This window comes from Crocuta crocuta, unplaced genomic scaffold (assembly GCF_008692635.1).
Source record: "Crocuta crocuta isolate KB4526 unplaced genomic scaffold, BGI_CrCroc_1.0 scaffold3, whole genome shotgun sequence".
Taxonomy (NCBI): domain Eukaryota; kingdom Metazoa; phylum Chordata; class Mammalia; order Carnivora; family Hyaenidae; genus Crocuta; species Crocuta crocuta.
The window spans coordinates 5,764,653-5,786,834 of NW_027529934.1; the positions used below are offsets into that span (position 1 = coordinate 5,764,653).

The 22,182-nt window shown below is 38.4% G+C and overlaps 1 protein-coding gene and 1 non-coding gene across 2 annotated transcripts in view; one reads left to right on the top strand and one right to left on the bottom strand.

The window, feature by feature from the left end:
- On the bottom strand, nucleotides 1-103 carry LOC144230968 (U6 spliceosomal RNA). Its single transcript, XR_013334936.1, has one exon. It is a non-coding gene; the product is annotated as a U6 spliceosomal RNA (small nuclear RNA).
- A 7,541-nt stretch (nucleotides 104-7,644) lies between these two features.
- Nucleotides 7,645-22,182, top strand: part of CEP350 (centrosomal protein 350) — a 148,450-nt gene continuing 133,912 nt past the window's right edge. The window contains exon 1 of the mRNA XM_077763223.1: nucleotides 7,645-7,985. The gene's annotated coding sequence lies outside the window, so the exon portion shown is untranslated. The remainder of the gene's footprint in view (nucleotides 7,986-22,182) is intronic.

A 22,182-nucleotide genomic window follows, 5' to 3' on the forward strand; every position in this document is an offset into this window, starting at 1 on the left:
ATGTAATGCCCAGTGCTCATCCCNGTGTCATCCTTGCGCAGGGGCCATGCTAATCTTCTCTGCATCGTTCCAATTTTAGTATATGTGCTGCCGAAGCGAGCACACAATAAATGTACTCTTAACCCCCCACCTATTTTACCCATACTGCCACCCAGCTCAACTCTGGCAACTACCAGTTTGTTCTCTATATTTAAGAGTCTGGTTTTTTTTTTAATTAATTTATTTATTTTGAGAGAGAGAGAGAAAGAGAGAGACAGGATGAACACGGGAGAGTCAGAGAAAGAGGGAGACACAGAATCCAAAGCAGGCTCCAGGCTCTGAGCTGTCAACACAGAGCCCAATGCGGGGCTCGAACCCATGAACTGTGAGATCATGACCTGACCCGAAGTTGGACGCTCAACCAACTGAGCCACCCAGGCGCCCCTAAAAACAGGTTTGTTTTATTTGTGATCATGAGGAAGGACATGCCATTTGTGAAGGACATGTTTATCCTTTTTATGTTAACTTTACACAATACAAGATGTACTTCCTAAATTCTAGCTAACTTTACCAACCACTATGAATGAGTAACTCAAAAACAGGATGGGAGAAAGTGTAGATCCTACCACTGATTTAACTGTTTGCCCTACAGTTCCATTAAATCTTCAAACCATATCCTATATGTCAAAAAAAAAAAAAAAGGATACATACCGTAAAATCAGAATCTCTGCTAACATTAAATCCATCTAGGTTAAATTCCTTGTAAGTAGAGGGTTTGGAATCACATCGAGGTTGGATCAGTAATGTCCTGCTACTCAATATGAAAGTTTCAAGCCCTTATAAACCCTGCAGTGTTTTATCACAAGGTGTTCATTCTCAGCAACTGGTCGGTGCAAAATCAATGTTAACTGTATTTATAGATTATTTGGAAGGGGGTTAAGATCTTTTTTAGTGTTGGAAAATAAATTCCCAGACCATCTAAATATAAGTTTGTGCTTATTTATTTAGGCTTGCTTGCTGCTAAATTCATTGAAAGTCTCTCTGATTTCTTTCTTTTTTAAAAAATTTTTTTATGTTTATTTATTATTGAGACAGAGAGAAACAGAGCATGAGTAGGGGAGGGCAGAGAGAGAGGGAGACACAGAATTTGAAGCAGGCTCCAGGCTCCGAGCTGTCAGCACAGAGAACAATGCAGGGCTCAAAACCACAAATTGCGAGATCATGACCTGAGCCGAAGTTGGATGCTTAACTGACTGAGCCATCCAGACACCCCTCTCTGTTTTCTTTCTTACGAGTGATGTCTTGACTTTTCCAGAGAAGGATAAACCTTTTACTTAGCAATAAAGCAGAACCACTCTGTTTTAATATTTACTCAAGAGGTTAGAAGTAAAGTAAGTGAAGTAAACGGCTCTATTTTAGCTTTACTAGAACTTGTTTTGTTAGAATTTCTTTCCTTTCACCCTATGGCTTTTTGCAATGGTCAGGTAACTTTTTACATTTAAGAAGAATGTGATTCTGAGTCATGAATGAGCTCAAATCCCAAGTTCCTCTTTTCCAATGAGGTAGACAAATACTGCTTGCTCCCTTATTGGTGTGGTGGTTGTTGTATTTTAATCTGTGACTATGAATGGCTGAATCCTCAAAGAACTTTCAGGTACATTCCACATTACGTATTGCTGACAGCAATAGGCTTCCTCATGTGCCCTCTCACGGAGTCTCAAAATCTCAGGGCAATTCTGCTTATCTGAGTCATAGACTTGGGACTGAATGGCATCAAGCATGAGAAACACAATGTTGTTAAGCATACACTTATACTGACAGGTTTGTTCAGTAAAAAAATAGACTCTGCTAGCATGGTCCAGTGCATTCTTACCAAAGGCAAATTTTTCTCATGTTTTCTTATACGGCTATAATGATGGTAAAACCAGTGGGGTAAAGCCCACTGTAAACCCTGCAATAATATCATACCTAATTTTCAGCTGACATCTAGTCTGCATGAGTTTGGTTGTTTAAATATTAAAATAGTTCTAAACTAAATGACATATCTGATAAAGAATTGGTATCCAAAATATATAAAGAACTTATAAAACTCAACACCCAAAAAACAAATAATCCAATTAAAAATGGGCAAAAGACATGAATAGGCATTTTTCCAAAGAAAACATACAGATGGCCAACAGACATATGAAAAGATGTTCAACCTAACTCGTCATCAAGGAAACACAAATCAAAAGTATAATGAGATATCATCTCACACCTGTCAGAATGGTTAAATCAAAAACATAAGAAACAACAGGTGTTGGCAAGAATGTGGAGAAAGCAGAACCCTCTTGAACCATTGGTGGGAGTGCAAACTGGTGCAGCCACTGTGGAAAACAGTATGAGGTTTCCTCAAAAAGTTAAAAATAGAACTACCCTACAATCCAGCAATTGCACTACTAGGTATTTACCCAAAGAATACAAAAATACTAATTCAAAAGAATACACGCACTCTAATGTTTATAGGAGCATTATCTACAATAGCCTAATTATGGAAGAGCCCAGATGTCCATTGATTGATGAATGGATAAAGAAGATGTGGTATATATGCACGATGGAATATTATTCAGCCATCAAAAGAATGACATCTTGCCATTTACAATGATGTTGATGGAGCTAGAGAGTATTATGCCAAGTGAAAAAAATCAGCCAGAGAATGACAAATACCATATGATTTCACTCACATGTGCAATTTAAGAAACAAATTATCATAGGGGGAAAAAAAAGAGAAACCAAGAAATGATTTATTTTTTATTTTTGAGAGAGAGAGAGAGCACACATGCATGTGAGCTGGGGAGGGGGAAGGAAGAGGGAGAGTGAGAATCTTAAGCAGGGTCCATGCTCAGCTTGGAACCCGGCATCATGACCTGAGCCAAAATCAAGAGGCAGCCACTTAACTGACTGAGGTTAAGTGCCCCATTGGATTCTTAACATAGAAAACAAACTGATGGTCACCAGAAGAGAGGTAGGTGGGAAGATGGGCAAAATAGGTGATGAGGATTATGGAGTATACTTGTGATGAGCACTGGCTGTTGTATGTTAAGTGTTGAGTCACTAAATTGTTCACCAGAAACTAATATTACACTGCATGCTAACTAACTATAATTTAAATAAATAAAAAACATGGTTCTATACTGGTTTCTAAATAGCTGCTATCCCTCAGCAAACTCATTGCCAAGATCTAACAACTAAGGTGTTTATACCCACCGAAGAGAGAAGCCTCTAGCCCTGCTCCATTCTGATTGGTTCCCCACCTTCCTGGTTGTTGTAAAGTTGTAGTAACATTCCTGCCTAAAACAAATGAGACAACAAGAGTGAACCACATAAGTGTGTGTGACAAAACAAGTGTTTGTGTGTGTGTGTGTGTGTGTGTGTGTGTGTGTATAAAGAGAGAGACACAGAGGGAGAGACGATGTAGTTGGATCAACAATGCCCTGCTACTCAAACATGGAAGTTTCTTTTCTGTTTTATCACCAGGTTTTCATTCTTAGCAACTGGTTTATGCAAAATCAATTGTAATTGTATTTATAGAGTAGTTGGAGTGGGAATTTTAAGATTTTTAAAAAGTCAGACTTTTTAATATTTTTTAAAGTGTATATATATGTGAAAATGTATGTGTATATATGTTACAGTATATATATTAACATTAAATGACACATATATTGCACACATATTATAATATTACATGTGTGTATTATATATACATATATGTGTATATATAATATCCACATATACACATACATATTATTATATGCATATGTATGCATATAATATGTATATATACACATATGTGTATATATATAATATGCATATATAATATATTATATATATACACACACATTTACACATCCTATCGGTTCTATTAGACCTGACTAATACAGATAGGGTCCAGAATCATCTGGAATTATCACTCCCTCATTTGTCTGGTAGTTAATGCTGAAAGACTTAGTTGGGAGGAGGAATACCTGGGGTTCTTCGGGCATTCTGTCTCTATATGGTCTTCCAGCATAGAGCTTCAACTGGACTTTTTTCATCAGACAGAATTTCCAAGGCATGTGTCCCTGGAGACAGAACACCAAGCAGAATGATATTGCTTTTTATGCCCTAACCTCTGAAATCACATTTTATCATCTCAGTTGTATTCCCTTGGTTGAGGTGGTTGTAAAGTTCCATCTAGGCTCAAGAAGAGGGGACAAAGGGGCACTTGGGTGGTTCAGTTGGTTGTCTCTGAGATTCATGATCTCATGGTTTGTGAGTTTGAGCCCTGAATCGGGCTTGGCGCTGTCAGTGTGGAGCCTGCTTGGGATCCTCTCTCTCCTTCTCTCACTGCCCCTCCCCCACTCACGCTCTCTCAAAATAAATAAAATTTTTTAAAAAAGAGAGTAACTTGTTTGGCTTGAATTAACAAAAAAATTGAACAGTGTTAGCATTAACTTGGGGTTTTGTTTTACTTAGAACCAGCTGTACTGCTTTTTCACTGACCTACCTTCCTCTCCCAGGACTGTGCATAGAGGAGGGCTGGGCTGAGGCGAGGAGATGACCTCTCTTTGCTGCTATGGAACAGTAGCTTGGAGGCAGGACACAGGTTGGAGCTGATTCTGCACAAACTTCCCTTTGGTGGTGGTTGCTCTTTGTGTGAACTGTGGCTAATTTACCTCCAAGGAAGTTGCTGGGGCTTTTTCTTTCTCTTGCCTTGGCTTAGACTCCGATAAAAAGAGTGTACTTTTCTGTTCAGTGCTACAAAGTTCAAAAGTTCAAAAGTTTCTTGAGCCCTAAATCAGTAGGATATCGTTTCTACTGAGGAAAATTACATTCTTGTGTTCTTTTACTTTTCTGTCTGCAGTGTTCTTCCTCCTAGTCCCTACATGTATTTTAAAATTCTCATTTATTTTTATGTTAAAAAAAATATCATTTAATATTTTGGAAATACAAAAACTATGAAGAATAACAATACAAACACTTACATCTAGCTTGAGAAATAAAACATTACCACCATCACCATCAAGCTTTTCAAGTTCATCTGTACCACATATAACTTCCCCTTCTGCTCCCTCAGAGGTAATCACATTTCTGAATTTACTCTTTTTTATTCTCTGGCATTTAAAAATATTTTGCTACAGGGGCGCCTGGGTGGCTCAGTGGGCTAAGCGTCTGACTTCAGCTCAGGTCATGATCTCACAGCTTGTGATTTCAAACCTCTGTGTCTCCCTCTCTCTCTGCCCCTCCCCCAATTGAGCGCGCGCTCAAAATAATAATAATCTCTCTCAAAATAAACTTTAAAAAAAGTTAAATCTCCTCCTCTCTCTTTTCACATTTTTGACCATTCTATTCTTGCTTGTGAAATGTTATTGATTGCTTCTCCTTCAGCTGGCCACTCCCAATGTCCCCTCATCTTCTGCACCCTACCAAATAACTTGTCTTTCTCTGGGTTCCACTCTCCCTGGCAGGCCACCCTTCCAAGAGGATTCCTTCAATTTTAATTTCTTTTTTTTTTTTAAGGAAAATACCTAATCTCTGCTTTAAAATACTTATTTTTANGTGTCATGTTACTGCTTTGAAAATGTGCTTCTTGGACACCTGTCTCATACTTTACTCTACTTGCTGCTATCGGTTTGTCTCAGGACCTCACTCAATAATTGCAACTTCATATTCATTACAGTCAAGTATGGTAAAATACTGCAAGAGCCAATCTGTAGGGTATAAACAATAAGAGCTATAACATGTCAAAAAGAAGAGAGGTTGGTGTGTTTGAGAGGCAGGGACCAGCATGCGGTATGAGAGATGGAAATTGTGCATAGGCTGATGTGAGGATAATATTGCTCCCCACATAGCGACAGAAACTTTTGGTGTTTTCTCTGCTGCCCAGGAGGCAGCTTGGGGGTGGAGAAGTATAAGTAGGCTTTAGAGTAATGGAGACCTCAAATCTTATATTTGCCTTTTACTGATGGTATAATAATGAGCAAATTACTTACCTGTTCACAACTCATTTCCACTTTTAAAGATTTTATTTTTAAGTAGTCTCTACATCTAAAGTGGGGCTCCAACTCACAACCCCGAGATCAAGAGTCCCACACTCCACTCACTGAGCCAGCCAGGCGTCCCCTTCCCATTTCCTCTTTTTAAAAACGTGAGTATAGGGGCGCCTGGGTGGCTTAGTCGGTTAAGCGTCCGACTTTCGCTTGGGTCATGATCTTGCGGTTCGTGGGTTCGAGCCCCGCGTCGGGCTCTGTGCTGACTGCCAGCTCAGAGCCTGGAGCCTGTTTCAGTCTGTGATTCCCTCTCTCTCTCTGACCCTCCCCTGCTCACGCTGTCTCTCTCTCTCTCCTAGAAATAAATAAAACATTAAAAAAATTTAAAAAAAACCGTGAGTATAGTATTTAATAAGGTGGTTGTATAAATTCAGTAAAATAACATATGAAAAACATCTATCCCACTGTTTTACATAGAAAGGATGAGGAAAATAACTCTTTCCTTATGTTGTTTTTCTCGCTGCCGCTGGCACCATTGGGAGAGCCCCATTTCCTGTTCTCTATAGCACAGCTTCCTGGGGACATAATACACATTTTACATATGTGCAGGACCATTTTTGCACATCCACTTACATCCTATTCAGGCACAGTTAAAAGCCCTACAAAGAAGGAGCAGTTACTGCCTCCTGCTTTTACTGAGATCTACTCAATAAGCAGTTATCGAGCACCTAAAATGTCCCAGTTACTGAGCTAGGCCCTACTGGGGTACAGAGAGACAAGTGTCTTCAAGATACCTAAAGATGAGAAACAGTCTCTGGATAAACAGTTATAGGAGTTCAGAAGGTGGAGGAAAGTGCTGGGCGGAGAGCTTGTGTGAAGTGAGCACCTAGCGGAAGGTGGCATTATTTATTTGCAGGAGACATGTCATTTAAGCTAAGTCCTGACACACATTAGAATTCACCGTTCGGAGGCTAGGGAAAGAGGATAAAGATACTAGAAGATATGTTGATCACAGAAAGTCTCTGAAAGCACAGGTCTACAGACGTAGACCTAACGGGAGGAAACTCCGTTTTACTTGCTCTGGATTCTTTAGCCATTAGACAGCCTGCATGCTGAACGCAATCGTAACCCTAGCGAACAAAACGGCCACAGTGACAGCAGTGGGTAACTGCAGCAGTCGCAGCGCTGCAATTACTCTGAAACTGATCGGGGTAAAGAAGATTTACTTGGACGACAATTGGTGAAACATCGTAAACTCTGAGAAGCTGCAATTTCGACTTCGGAGTTCATCCTGGTCAACCCCCCAGCTTGTTTTTTTTTGGCCCGGGGTGAAATGCGCAGCCAAAAGGCCCAATTAGCGTCCGAGCAAGGAGGGCGGGGGAGTGGGGGTGGAGAGAGGTCTCCGCTGCGGATCTACTTTGGCTCCTCCCGAGTCCTGCAAGGCACAAACTCGCCACACCAAACATGGCGCCCTCGAGGGTCCTTTCTTCGTTTCCTCTCTCTCGTACCTATGGCCACACTCAACATGGCCCCAACCGAAGGTTGTATTCCTGTGGAACCGTCTCGGGACAGTTCTCGCGAGGTTTGCCTGGGCCCCGACAGCTCCCGCCCTGCCTCGCGCGGCCGCCACTGCCACTGCCGCCGGCGCCGCTCCTCCTCCGTGTCAGTTGTTGGGCTGTAATGGCGACTGGGCCGCCGCTGCCGAAGTGACTCCCGGGCGGGGGAGCGGGGCCGGACCTGCGCCAGAGGAAACTGCAGAGAGCCGCAGCTCAGGGGGAGGCTTGCTGTGGGGGAGGGGAGGCAGCCTTTCCGCCTCTCCTTCCGTCTCTGCAGCCCGGCGGATCCCGGGAGCCAGTGCGAGGCGGGCACCCGGTGCGTCCCCGGAGCGGGGAGGCCAGGCCCGGCAGCCCTGGGGCCGGTCGGGGCGGCATCACTGCACCCTCCGCCAGGCCCCGCGGGATGCACCGTGGGAGCCGAGGGCGGAGGCGACACTCTCAGGTGAGCCGCGGGAGGACGTGGCTGGGGCCACGGNGTCCCGGGTCCCCGGTGGCGGCGAGAGAGGCGGGGCGGGGCGCCGGGAGCCCTGGCCCAGCCTGGCGTCCCCCTCGGGGAACCTCCCCGTGTCCTGAGTCTTTGCGGGGAGGGCCATCCTGAGCCCTGGATTTCAGGTCCCACCGGTGCCTGCCGAAGACGGATTTCCTTCCTTACCTGCTAGTGCTCTCCCTGCTCCCAGCCCCTCCTCTCGTCTGCGAAAGATGTAAGATACCTCTCGCCTTTGGTCTCCGGAGAAGTGCTCTTCCTTCACTTGCAGATCAGGCATATTTTAGGAAATTTCGGGGCAACTGGCTCCAGTGGCAAGGATGACTGGTTTCTGTTCCTTTTTGGTGGGGATAAGCATTCTCAAGTATAGGGAAAACTTTGATCTTCTCCTCCAGTCTAGCAGCTGCAGAATGTAGTCTACCGATTTATTCACAAATGATTTAGTGGGAGATTTAAAAAGCTTTACGCTTTCCAAGTTGTCTATTTTCCCCCCGCCCTCTTTTTAAATGTAGCCCAACATGGTAAATAATACCTAACTAATGTTCCAAATACGGTTTGGAATTTCTCTGGGTTTTTAGTTTTCAGATAGGAAGTTGCAAATAAGTATAAGCTTTTAATGTGGTTTTAGCGTAGTAGCAAATCTTTCATAAAGGAAAAGATCCTATATGACAGGTTGTCAGCAGTAGTAATCAGTATCCATACACTCCACCTGATTGTTTGATATTTTTGTTTTGATGGCGATCCTTGTTTTGAATTTGGAAAAGTCGTTAATGGTTATGTTGCCATGTTAACGATTCCTCCTCCTCTTGTATTTAAAGGTTTTGAAGGAAAGGCTATGTTAGGCGGACCTAGCAACAGCCTGAAACGGTTTGTAGGAGCAATGATAAAATATTGAGAGCTGCTCTCCACTTTAAAAATTTCTTGGTTTAAAATACAGTTTTTAAACAAGGCAGTGTGCTGGCAATAACATGAGATTGTGATTTTGGGAGATTGGTTGTTAGACCGATGGTAGAAGTTGCTTCAAACCCATGGATGTGTAACATGAAATAAGGTTTGGTGTGCTCAATTGATGAACTCCATTCAGTATAATAAAATAAATCTGAACCATTGAGGCATTGAATTGAATTGAAGATGCTTTAGTCAGAAAATAAACATCAAGCTAAAATACATTGTGTGGATAAATACATGTATCTCATTTTTTCGTAGTCAGTAGCAGGACTTGTGTTTGTCATGATGGTGACGTCTAATAAGTCAACAATTTTATACATATGTGAGATAATTTCTCTGAGTCTCTGAGATGTATTGTTATGTAAGAGTGTTAGCACTTAAACAGCCAGCCTCCTGTGGGGGTAATCAATTTAGGAATTATGAAGTTTTGAATTTTTTCTTAATGCTTTTTTTTGATTGCCAGTCTTTTGCCCATTTTATAACACTTGTATCATGGGCAGATGAAAGGAGATGAAGTCCCCATTTAATCAATTTTGTTATTTGTTAAATTGCTATAAGTTACAGTGGCAGCAAAAAAGAAGCAACTGTTTAAAATAACTGACATCATTTTTTGGTGTGTCACCACATACGTTATTCTATTTAGTATTCATAGCAATGTGAGGTAGGCTTGGCAAATATTTTTGTTTTGCAGTTGTGGAAATTGACACAAGGAAGTGTGATGAATAATGCTCTTATTCCTGAACAAGTGTTTTTTGTTTTTATTGAGGTATAATTGACACATTATATTAGTTTCAGGTGTACAACATAATGATTCAGTATATGTTTGTATTGTGAAATGATCACCACAAGCCTAATTAACATTGTAGAATTAGTTTTGTTTTAAATTGAATATTAAGTAGATACTTCTGGAACTTGCTTTTATAAAATCTAAAAAAAATTCTATTTTTGTTCCTTTTGACATTCCATTAACTCCTTAATGCTGATGATCATTGTTCTTTAAAAACAATATTTTCAATAATTTTGTTAATTATGAACAAGGATGAATTATAATGAATGGCTTTACTGCTGTATGTACTTTTTGCTTGAACAGTATTCCTAAGAAATTGTAGTTGATTTGTCATCTTTCATTTTGTTTGGATCCTCATAGTTCTATCATCTTTGATAATTCGAATCATTTATACTCTTAGTTATGATCCACCAATATTTGGGCTACATAGTAGCGTAATGGAAAAGTAGAAACATCTTGGTGATTTTGTTCTAGTCTTGATGACTTAAAAAGTTAACTTGCCATCTACACATGTGTTTGCTATTTTTTGCAGTGTGGGAGAGTTTGTGAAATAGTTTCTTTATTGACATTTTCTTCTCATGTCAAACAACTTCTAGTGTTGCAGATAGTAAAAAGAAAAAAAAACCCCACAAATAATCAAAAGATTGAATATTGGTTTCTTTCCCCTGCAGTAATAGCTTTTTGTTTATTGTTATCACAAGTATAACTTTCCATTGACTAGTGGTTATTTTGGTTTGTGATTTGCCTTTCTTGTCTAGTCTGTAAGTTCCATGGTGACAGAGGTTCTCTGTTAACTATTGTGCACCCAGTAGCTGGTACATAGTAAACCAGTCAATGAATATTAGTTGAATAAATTGACTTAAGAGTAGTCTTGGCATAATATTTAAAACACAAAACACAGCACTGCTTCAGGTTCCTAGGCACACGTCAAATCTTATTAGAAATATACTCCAGAGATATGTTCAAATTTCCTAGGTGGCAGGGAATGACAGCTTGGGATTAAAAAGCCACTGAGAATAAGCCACAGGTGGATCCAGAAAGCTTTATTGGCTGTTTTAATGATTTGCTGGGTGTCTGGCAATAGTTATTATAATTTAAAGAAAATAGAAGGTTTAAGGTCCTGACCTAATTAGTACCATAATTATAGGCTCTTAATAACTTTAAGTCACTTCTTAATTACAGCATTGAGAGTTTTAAATCTGAAAGGCCAGGTAGTCTAATTCCCACGTTTTATACAGAAGTGAACAGTATTGTATAGGGGAATATCTCACCTAGAGTTGATTTCATAACTGGATGAAGAATTCACTATACAGCTGCTAAGTCTACACTTCTTTGAAGTCAGATAACCATCAAATCAGAGGAGGATTGGGAACAACCTGGCAGTCTGTTCATTCTACATCAGAGTGCATTAAAAATTCAAAATAGACCTCCCCATGAATCAGAAATATTTGTTAACAATAAACCTCAACCCTCCCCTCTGTCATTGGGACTGTAAATGGGTACAACTAGGACAGTGTTCTGGAAGGAAATTTGGTATTCTCTATCAAAATTAAGGGTGCGGATATTTGATAGAGTTATTTCATTTTTAGGAGTTTATCTTACAGAATTTTTTTAAAAAATATTTTTATTATTATTTATTTCTAGGAGAGAGAGAGAGACAGTGTGAGCAGGGGAGGGTCAGAGAGAGGGGGGGGATACAGACTCTGAAATAGGCTCCAGGCTCTGAGCTGGCAGTCAACACAGAGCCCGACGCGGGGCTCGAACCCACGAACTGTGAGATCATGACCTAAGCGAAAGTCGGACGCTTAACCGACTAAGCCACCCTGGCGCCCCTATCTTACAGAAATTTTAACACAAAAGCACAAGAGCAAATCTATAAGGAGTTCATTTTAACATTATTACAAGTAAATGCCAATAGTATTCAAAAATAAAAAGTCCTAAATGTCAGGAATAGTCGTAAATGTAGAGGAAGAGTTAATTATAGTGTACTTATGTTTTGAAGTGCTATGCACTTGTTAACAGGTTGAGGGATAGCTATATTTACTTCATGAGAAGCAGCTAAGTGTATCATTGAGCACAAGGACCATGCAACTAACTTTCTGGGTTCAAATCCCAACTGCATCATTTATTAGATGCAGCCATTAGCAAATTACTTAAACTCATCTATAAATGATATAATTATAGTTCACCTGACAGGGCTGTTGTGCGAGTTAAATGAGTTACTATTTAAGCCCTAAGCAAGCATAGTAATCACCACATAAATGTTTAAGTGTTTGCAATTACTATTATGTACTGACATGGAAGAATGTTCATGACATAATACTGAGTGCAAAAAGAAGTTCCATTACACCATAGACTATGATTCAGTTTTGAAAAAACAAGCACGGGCAAAGAAATTTAGTTTGATTCTGTTATGATTTAGTATGTGCATAGGAAATGGTCTGTAAGGATATATGTATGTTAAACTATTAGCTGTGTTATCCCTTGGGGAGTGGATGACTCCTTTTTTTTACTTTAGACACTTTTGTATTTATTATAAGTTCCACTTTTATAATTTTTGAAACTTTTCTCTAAAAATCAAAACAAATTTTCTTTTATACAGTCATATGAATGTATTCTGGAAACATTTTTTTAAAAATGTTTGTTTATTTTTAAGAGAGACAGAGCATGAGTGGGGGTGGGGCAGAGACAGTGAGGGAGACACAGAATCTGAAACAGGCTCCAGGCTCTGAGCTGTCAGCACGGAGTCGGATGTGGGACTTGAACTTGGGAATGGTGAGATCATGACCTGAGCTGAAGTCAGACGCCCAACCGACTGAGCTGCCTAGATGCCCCTAAATGTATTTTTTAATTTAGTTACTTTTCAGAGATCTGTAGATTTCATCCACATGGTATCACATGATTAGATTCTGTTTCAAAACTTTTGTTGATGGAAGGTTAAACCTTAAGTGTTTTTATTTTCTACTAGCTTCGTGACCTTAAGTATCATTTCTTAATTTGCAAAGTAAGTACACAGGCTAGCAGTTGTTCCTTAAACCCAGGATTCCCAAACTGTGCTGTCAGGTACCTTTGAGCACTATAGTGAGCTCACACAGGCACTGTGGAATATTTAAACATTTTTGAGGGAAACACAGCAATATTTGACAATTGTGGGGTATCCGTGTGATATTTGACATCTGTGGGACTCTGCTCAAAGTGTTAGTTTCAGGTAGTGTCTGTGATATTGTGCTGTATTCTTTTATATGACAGGAAGTCTTCAAAAAGCTAGGTTGGGGGTGGGGGGCCTACTGTGATTTAAAAAAGTACTGTGCAAAAATCTGTGTGAACGGTAAATCAAAGTGGCAGTGTCCAAAGGGATTTCAGGGTTTGAGAAATTGTGTAGAGTAGGTGCATTCATCCCATTAATAAGTAATTGTGGTTATTTAGTAATAAAATATTTCTTTCAATCTATATGTATTTTTCAAACTGCTACTAAGTCGTTAGGACACAAATACTTAATAGATTGTATGGATGTAATAAATGGAACTAGTAGGTATTTTTTGGTGCCCAGGGGGAACCATGAAAAAATTACTGAGACACTGAGAGTTCTGTGAACTGAAAAAGCTTGGGAACCTCTTAAACTCTTTTGACTAGGACACTTACAGTAAGAGATTTATTTTTCATAGGGATATAATATACACATAGATGTATAAATATAAATGAAACGTAAGTTTCACTAAATAATGCCCTTACTGCTTTCAACACTTCTGTTATTTTTAATTCAGTCCTGTTTGGTTTTTATTAAAAAATGCTAGCTCCAACCCACCAGATTGTTTTTTTTTTCTTTGACCTACTAAGGGGTCATTACTACAAATTTGAAGAACATGAGGCTGGTTGACCTCTAACTTCTACTTTAGTATGCTTTATTTTCTGATTGGTTATAAATGAAATTGGACTACACTTATTCAATTGATGCATCTCTGAAAATTTGTATAGATGCTACATTTGTGTATGATGAATTATTTAAAAAAATTTTTTAAAGTTTATTTGAGAGAGAGAGAGAACACAAGTGGGGGAGGAACAGAGAGTAAGGGCGAGAGAGAATTCCAGGCAGGCTCCCCACCATCAGTGCAGAGCCCATTGTGGGGCTCGAACCCACAAACTGAGAGATCATGACCTGAGCCGAAATCAGGATTTGGACGCTTAACCGACTGAACCCCCAAGGCACCCCTATAAGAGTATTTTATTAAAGAATTTCTTTATAGTTCCAGGCTTGTTTTAAATTATAAAATGCAGATGTATGCTTTTAACTATTATGTAGTTAGTTATTTTACATGTTGTCAGAATAAATTATCTGCTTAGGAATGGTTAACCTCNTTGGATTCTGACACTTATCAATGGGGCCATCAGTTAGAGTTAGTAAGCAGGTCTGGAGCACCTAGTGTGTACTATGCATGGACTAAGGTTATATAGGGGACTAAAACATCATCCCTATTGTTCATGGAGTGACAGATACGTGAATAATAGTACAAGGTATTAAGAGGATCCACAAAGTGGCAGCAACGACACTGCATTGAGGAGTCAATAAACGCTTCCAATGAAAGAAAAAGTCATTATCTTTGTTTCCTTTACAGCCTTAGCTTAAATTAGCTAAGTCATTGCATATAGAAGGCAACTTTTCAAAATTATTTGTTTTTTCTTGTGTTTCTTTTCTTCCTCAGAACATGATGAGGGCCCTCTGCTTTAAGGAAATCCAAAAACATATCCACAGAAAAATCTGCTTTCTCCTGGATCCTCACTTAGAGTTAACCAGTTTTAAGAGTTTCTTAGGTATCAGGGAAGGTTTTGTCCCTGTGAAAATTTCATACTTAGACCAAATAATAATCCTGATTCACAAGCTATAAAACACTTTTATAGGGATATATTCCTTGAAATTAATTTGGAAGAGCAAGTATTCAGGATAACTAGATGGTGGGTAAGCATAGACTCCTGTGTCTAGGGCTTCTCCCCCTCCCCCCCCCATTATTATTCCTAGTCTTGTTCATTGTTTTCAGTTCTCCTTAAGTAGAAGACTAGGGGCACCTCTAGTCAAGTTTTAGTTTAGCTCTTCATTTCCTATCAGTAGGGAACATTATGTTCTTGTGATCCTCACCCTGCCTCTTCTATTCCAGAGGCCAAACTGGTACCAAATGTAACATAGTTTCTTCTGGATTTCATAGATTACAATAGATCTGCCTTGTATTTGTAAAAGTGGTTCTTGGGGTTTTTGTATTTTATTTTTTCACTTATATATTTCCTTAATGTTTGTTTATTTTTTGAGAGAGAGACAGAGACACAGAAACACAGAATCTGAAGCAGGCAGTCTCCAGGCTCTGAGCTGTCAGCACAGAGCCTGACACAGGGCTCGAACTCACAAACCATGAGATCATGACCAGAGCTGAAGTCAGATACTCAACCGACTGAGCCATACTCAACCGACTGAGCCACCCAGGCGCCCTGGGTTTTTGTATTTTAAATGTGAAAAGAGGTGAGGCTAAATTCTCAGGTCATTTGTATATGTGTATTATACTATATTATGGGGATCTTGGTTATTTTGAGAATTTACTTGGAACAGAGTAATGGGTCTGACCTAGAACTGCAGTGTTTTTTCCTTTTTTTCCAGCCTGGTCCCTACTAAATTTGTCCATTTTATATTTAGATTAGATAGTATGACTATTGCAGGATTGTTGGTTTTTTTTCCTCATTCTTTCAGCCAACGGTGGTTGTTATATAGGATCTGATAGAGATGAGAGAACCGAAATGTAGCAAAGGTATGGAAAATATTCTCTGTGAGAGCCAAAATAATATAATTTCTTTCATCGTTTATCCCCAAGTGCCAGGCACATAGCGGGAGCCCAATAAATAATTGAACCAAATCTGTGTGATTGAATGAGAGCCCTGTCAATAAATGTAGAGGGAAAATTTGCTGCTAGAGGATAGTTGGGAATTGGCTATTTTAAAATATCATATCTTATTTGTGTATATATCGTACGTACAGATCAGCATTTCTCAAACTTTTTGGTGTCAAGACCACCTCATGAGTTATTAACAACTTAAAGAACTTTTGTTTATGTGGGGTTTGTCTACTGATATTTATTATATATAAGATTTAAATATATATGTTAGTTTTTAAAAAAATATTAATTCCAGTATAGTTAACATACAGTGTTGTATTAGTATTAGGTGTACAATACAGTGAGTGATTCAACAATTATGTACATTACTCAGTGTTCATCATAATAAGTGTACTCTTCATCTCCTTCACCAATTTCGCCCATCCATCCATTTGTTCTCTATAGTTAAGAGTCTCTTTTTTGGTTTGTCCCTTTTTTCTCTTTGTTGTGTTTCTTAAATTCCACATGTGAGTGAAATCTAATGGTATTTGTTTTTCCTCTGATATTAGGATTATACTCTTTAGATCCATTCATGTTGTTGCAAATGGCAAGATTTCATTCTTTTTTATGGCTGAATAATATTCCATTATATATATATATACACACACACACACATATATAAGTATAAAGATATGTGTACATACACACACACATACACACCCTACCTCTTCTTTATCCATTCATCTATCAGTGGACACTTGGGTTGCTTCCGTAAATTGGCTATTGTAAATAATACTGCAGTAAACATAGGGGTGTCTATATCTTCATATTATGTTTTCATATTCTTTGGGTAGATACCCAATAGTGGAATTACTGGATCATATGGTAGTTCTATTTTTAATTTTTGGAGGAGCCACTCTACTGTTTTCCACAGTGGCCGTACCAATTTGCTTTCCCACCAACAGTACAACAAGGATTCTTTTTTCTTCACACCTGTGCCAATACTTGTTTCTTGTGTTTTTGATTTTTAGCCATTCTGACAGGTGTGAGGTGATATCTCATTGTTTTGTTTTGCATTTTCCTGATGATGAGGGATGTTGAACATCTTTTCATATGTCTGTTGGCCATCTGTGTGTCTTCTTTGGAGAAAAGTCTGATTCATGTCTTATGCCCATTTTTTAATTGATTATTTGTTTTCGTGTATGCATTGAGTTGTGTAAGTTCTTTCTGTATTTTGGATACTAACCCTTTATTGGATATGCCAATTGCAAATATCTTCTCTTATTCAGTAGTTTATCTTTTAGTTTTGATGGTTTCCTTAGCTGCGCAGACACTTTTTATTTTGGTGTATTCCCAATAGTTTATTTTTGCTTTTGTTTCTCTTGCTTCAAGACATATCTAGTAAAATGTTGCTACAGTTGATGTCAGAGACATTACTGCTTGTGCTGTCTTCTATGATTTTATGATTCAGAGCTCACATTTAAGTCCTTAATCCATTTTGAATTTTTATTTTTGTGTATGTTGTAAGAGAGGTCCAATTTTATTCTTTTGCATGTAGCTGTCCAATTTTCCCAGAACCATTTTTCGAAGAGACTATCTTTTTACCATTCTTCTTTGTTGAAGATTAATTGACCAAGTAATTGTGGGTTTATATCTAGGTTTTTTATTCTGTTCTATTGATCTATATGTCAGTTTTTGTGCCAGTACCATACTGTTTTGATTACCACAGCTTTCTAGTAGATCTTGAAATCTGGGATTGTGATACCTCTGTTTTGTTCTTCTTTTTCAAGATTGTTTTGACTATTTGGATTTTTTTGTGGTTCCATACATTATTTGTTATGGTTCTGTGAAAAATGCTCTTGGCATTTCAAAAAGGATTTCATTAAATCTGTAGGTTGCTTTTGGTAGTACGGACATTTTAACAATATTTGTTCTTCCAGTCTGTGAGCATGGAATATTTTTACATTTGTTTGTGTCATCTTCAATTTCTTTCATCAATGTTTAATAGTTTTTAGAGGACAGGTCTTTTATCTCCTTGGTTAAGTTTATTCCTAGGTATTTTATTATATTTGGTGCAATTGTAAATGGAATTATTTTCTTAATGTATCTTTCTGCTGCTTTATTATCAGTGCATAGATTCAACAGATTTCTGTACATTGATTTTGTATCTTGTGACCTTACCAAATTCATTTATCAGTTCTAGTAGTTTTTTGGTGGTCTTTGGGATTTTGTATATCTATCTATCTATCTATCTATATATATACTCTCTCTATATATATATTCTATATATAGTATCTGCAAATAGTGAAAGTTTACTTCTTCCTTACCAACTTGGGTGCCTTTTATTTTTTAAAATTTTTTTTATTTTTAATATTTATTTGTGAGAGGGAGGGGCAGAGAGAGAGAGAGAGAGAGGGAGGAAGGGAGGTACAGAATCAAAAGCAGGCTCCAGGCTCTGAGCTGTTAGCACAGAGCCCAATGTGGGGCTCAAACCCATGAATTGTGAGACCATGACCTGAGCTGAAGTCCATCATTCAACCGACTGAGCCACCCAGGTGTCCTACCTTTTATTTCTTGTATGATTGCTGTGGCTCGGACTTCCAGTACTATGTGGAATAAAAGTGGTGAAGGTGAACTTGTTTTGTTACTGATCTTAGAGAAAGAGCTCTCAGTTTTTCACCATTGAATATGATGTTAGCTGTGTTTTTTTTTTTTTTATATGGCCTTTATTGTGTTGATGTTCCTTTTAAACCTACTTTGTTGAGGGTTTTTATCTTGAATGGATGTTGTGCTTTGTCAAATGCTTTTTCTGCATCTCTTGAAATCATATGGTTTTATCCTTACTCTTGTTGATGTGATGTATCATGTTGATTGGTTTGTGAATATTAAACCACATTTGCATCTCTGGAATAAATCCCACTTGATACGGTGAATGATTTTTTTAAATGTATTGTTGGATTCAGTTTGCCAATATTTTGTTGAGTCTTTTTGCATCTGTGTTCATCAGAAATATTGACCTGTAGTTCTCTTTTTTGGTGGTATCTTTATGTGGTTTTGGTATCAGAGTAATGCTAGCCTCATAGAATATATTTGGAAACTTTCCTTCCTCTTCTTTTTTTGGAGTAGTTTGAAAATAGGTATTAACTCTTCTTTAAATGTCTAGTAGAATTCTCCTGTGAATTCATCTGGTCCTAGACTTTTGTTTGTTGGGAGTGTTTGATTACTGAATCAGTTTCATTGGTGGTAATCAGTCTATTCAAATTTTTTGTTTCTTCCTGATTCAGTTTTGGGAAGTGATACGGTTCTAGGAATTTATTTCTTTTAGGTTGTCCAACTTATTGATGTATAATTTTTCATACTACTCTCTTATAATCCTTTATAGTTTTGTGGTGTTGGTTGTTATTTCTCCTCTCTCATTGTGATTTTGTTTCCTCTCACTCTTTCTTTCTCTTCTCTCCCTCTCTCTTTTAATGAGTCTGGCTAAAGGTTTATCAGTCTTGTTGATCTTTTCAAAGAATTAGCTCCTGGTTTTATTGATATGTTATATTGGGTTTTTGTTTTTGTTTTTTAGTTTCTATTTCATTTATTTCTGCTCTATTCTTTATTATTTCCTTCTTTCTATTGATTTTGGGTTTTGTTTATTGTTCTTTTTATAGCTCATTTAGATGTCAGGTTAGATTATTTGAAATTTTTTTTTTGTTTCTTGCAGCAGACCTGTATTGCTATAATCTTCTTTCTGAGAACAGCTTTTGCTACATTCCAAAGATTTTGGACCATTGTGTTTTCATTTTCCTTTGTCTCTATATTTTTTTATTTCCTCTTTGATTTCTTGGTTGACTCATTATTTTTTAGTAGCATGTTATTTCACTTCCAAGTATTTGTGTTTTTCCCAGATTTTTTCTTGTGGTTGATTTCTAGTTTCATAGCATTCTGGTTGGAGAAGATGCATGATATGGAAGTTTTAAATATATTTATTTATTTAAACCATATTAAGATAAGTAACATTTTAAAATGAAAAGTAACTATATTTTCCAAAACACTTAGTGAAAAGAATAACCTTGTTTGACGTTTTTCCAATCTTTTTAATGTCTAGCTTAATAGAAGACATCTGGATTCTCATATCTGCTTCTGCATTCAATCTGTTGTGATATCATATGTAGCCTTTGGGAGACTGCACTATATATATAGTCATAAGAGAAAGAAAGTGAAAAAGAGAAATAATGTCTTAATATTATTATGGAAATAGTTTTGATTTCAAAGATTTCCCCTGATAGGTGGACCCTCAGAGATTTCTGGACCACAATTGGAACTGGTGGTATAGATTATAAATTTAGAGTACAGTAGGACCTTAGAGGTCATGTAGTTTTAATTACCTCTTGTGGATATTTCTGGTTTATGCCTCTGGACTGAGATAGGGAATACCTCAAGCTCATGCTTTTGGGAATAATCATAAGTTGGCTTTTGGAGATGTTGAGTTTGATGTGCCTTTGAGGTTTCTGAATAAGCAGTTTGATATGTGAGTTAGCAGAGATAAGATCCAGACTAGAGTTTTGGCAGTCATTGACATATACGTACATGGTATTTGAAGACTTAGACACAGTGACATCACCCAGAGTATAATGTTTGAAGAGAAAAGAGCCCATGGTCAAACCCGCTTGAAACTCTAGATTTAAAAGAGAAGGGCTAGCTAGCAGAGGAGACTAAGAACCAGAGAGGAGATGGAAAATCAGAGTGTAGTATATGGAAGCCAAGGGAAATGAGTGTTTCTTTTTTTTTTTTTACAAATAGTTTATTGTCAAATTAGTTTCCACATAACACTCAGTGCTCATCCCCACAAGTGTCCTCCTCCATGCCCATCCCCCCTCCCCCCCACATCCATCAGTCCTCAGTTTTTGTCAGCATTCAAGAGTCTCTCATGGTTTGCCTCTCTCCCTTTCCCCCACCATTTCCGCCCTTCTTCTCCCCCTTGTTCCTCCGTCAAGTTCCTCCTAATCCTCCTATACGTGCAAACATATGATATTTGTCCTTCTCTGCCTGACTTATTTCGCTCAGCATAACACCCTCAAGGTCCATCCATGTTGCTACACATGGCCAGATTTCATTGTTTCTCATTGCCATGTAGTATTCCATGGTATAGATAAACCACATCTTCTTGATCCATTCATCTGTTGATGGACACTTAGGCTCTTTCCATGTTTTAGCTATTGTGGAGAGTGCTGCTATGAACATTGGGGTACATGTGCTCCTATGCCTCAGCATTTCTGTATCCCTTGGGTAAATTCCTAGCAGTGCTATTGCTGGGTCATAGGGGAGTTCTATTGTTAGTTTCCTGAGGAACCTCCACACTGTTTTCCAGAGGGGCTGTACCAGTTTACATTCCCACCAACAGTGTAGGAGGGTGCCCGTTTCTCCACATCCTCGCCAGCATCTAGAGTTCTCTGATTTGCTCATTTTAGCCACTCTGACTGGCGTGAGGTGGTATCTCAGTGTGGTTTTGATTTGTATTTCCCTGATGAGGAGGGATGCTGAGCATCGTTTCATGTGTCTGTTGGCCATCTGGATGTCCTCTTTGGAGAAGTGTCTGTTCATATCTTCTGCCCATTTCTTCACTGGGTTGTTTGTTTTTCGGGCGTGTAGTTTGGTGAGTTCCTTATAGAGTCTGGATATTAACCCTTTATCTGATATGTCATTTGCAACTATCTTTTCCCATTCCGTTGGTTGCCTATTAATTTTCTGAGTTGTTTCCTTGGCTGTGGGAAATGAGTGTTTCAAGAGAGTAGTCAACTGTGATGCATGCCGCCAAGAGACCAGGCGTAATGAGGACTTTTTATTTGAAAATGCCCAGTAGATTGAGAGATCTTGGTGATTTTAATGAGCTCTGTTGTGGAGAATTAGGGGGTGCCAACCACCCAGGAATTGTTGAAGAGTAAATGGAGACAGAATGTATTCAATTAACTTTTTTGAGAAGTTTGTAAAGGAAAAAGAGAGCAATAGTAGAGGAGGGTGCTGGGTTGAGAGACTTTTGTGTTTGTTTGAAGTAAGAAGACTTGATTAACTGTAAGTGCTGATAGGAAGAACCTTTAGTTCTTTAGTCAAATATCAGATTTCATGGCCAGATTTCATTCTTTCTCATTGCCATGTAGTATTCCATTGTCTAGATAAACCACATCTTCTTGATCTGTTCATCAGTTGATGGACACATAGGCTCTTTCCATGTTTTGGCAATTGTTAAGAGTGCTGCTATGAACATTCGGGTACATGTGCCCCTATCCATCAGCACTCCTATAGGGGGAATCATTTAAAAGCCATTTAAATACAAAGGATGCTTTCTGTGGGTCCCTATTTGCTATGGATTCAACACCAGATATGATGACTTTATGAGTAAAGGTACATTTTCAGTAAAGATGCCTGTTATAGTGGCCTGTTAAGACTAATATTTTGCACAATATCCTTAATACCAGTTCATATCATGTGCCCACGGTTTTTTTAAAAAGGAGCCAAGCAATGAGAAAGAATGAAATCTGGCCATGTGTAGCAACATGAATGGACCTTGAGGGTGTTATGCTGA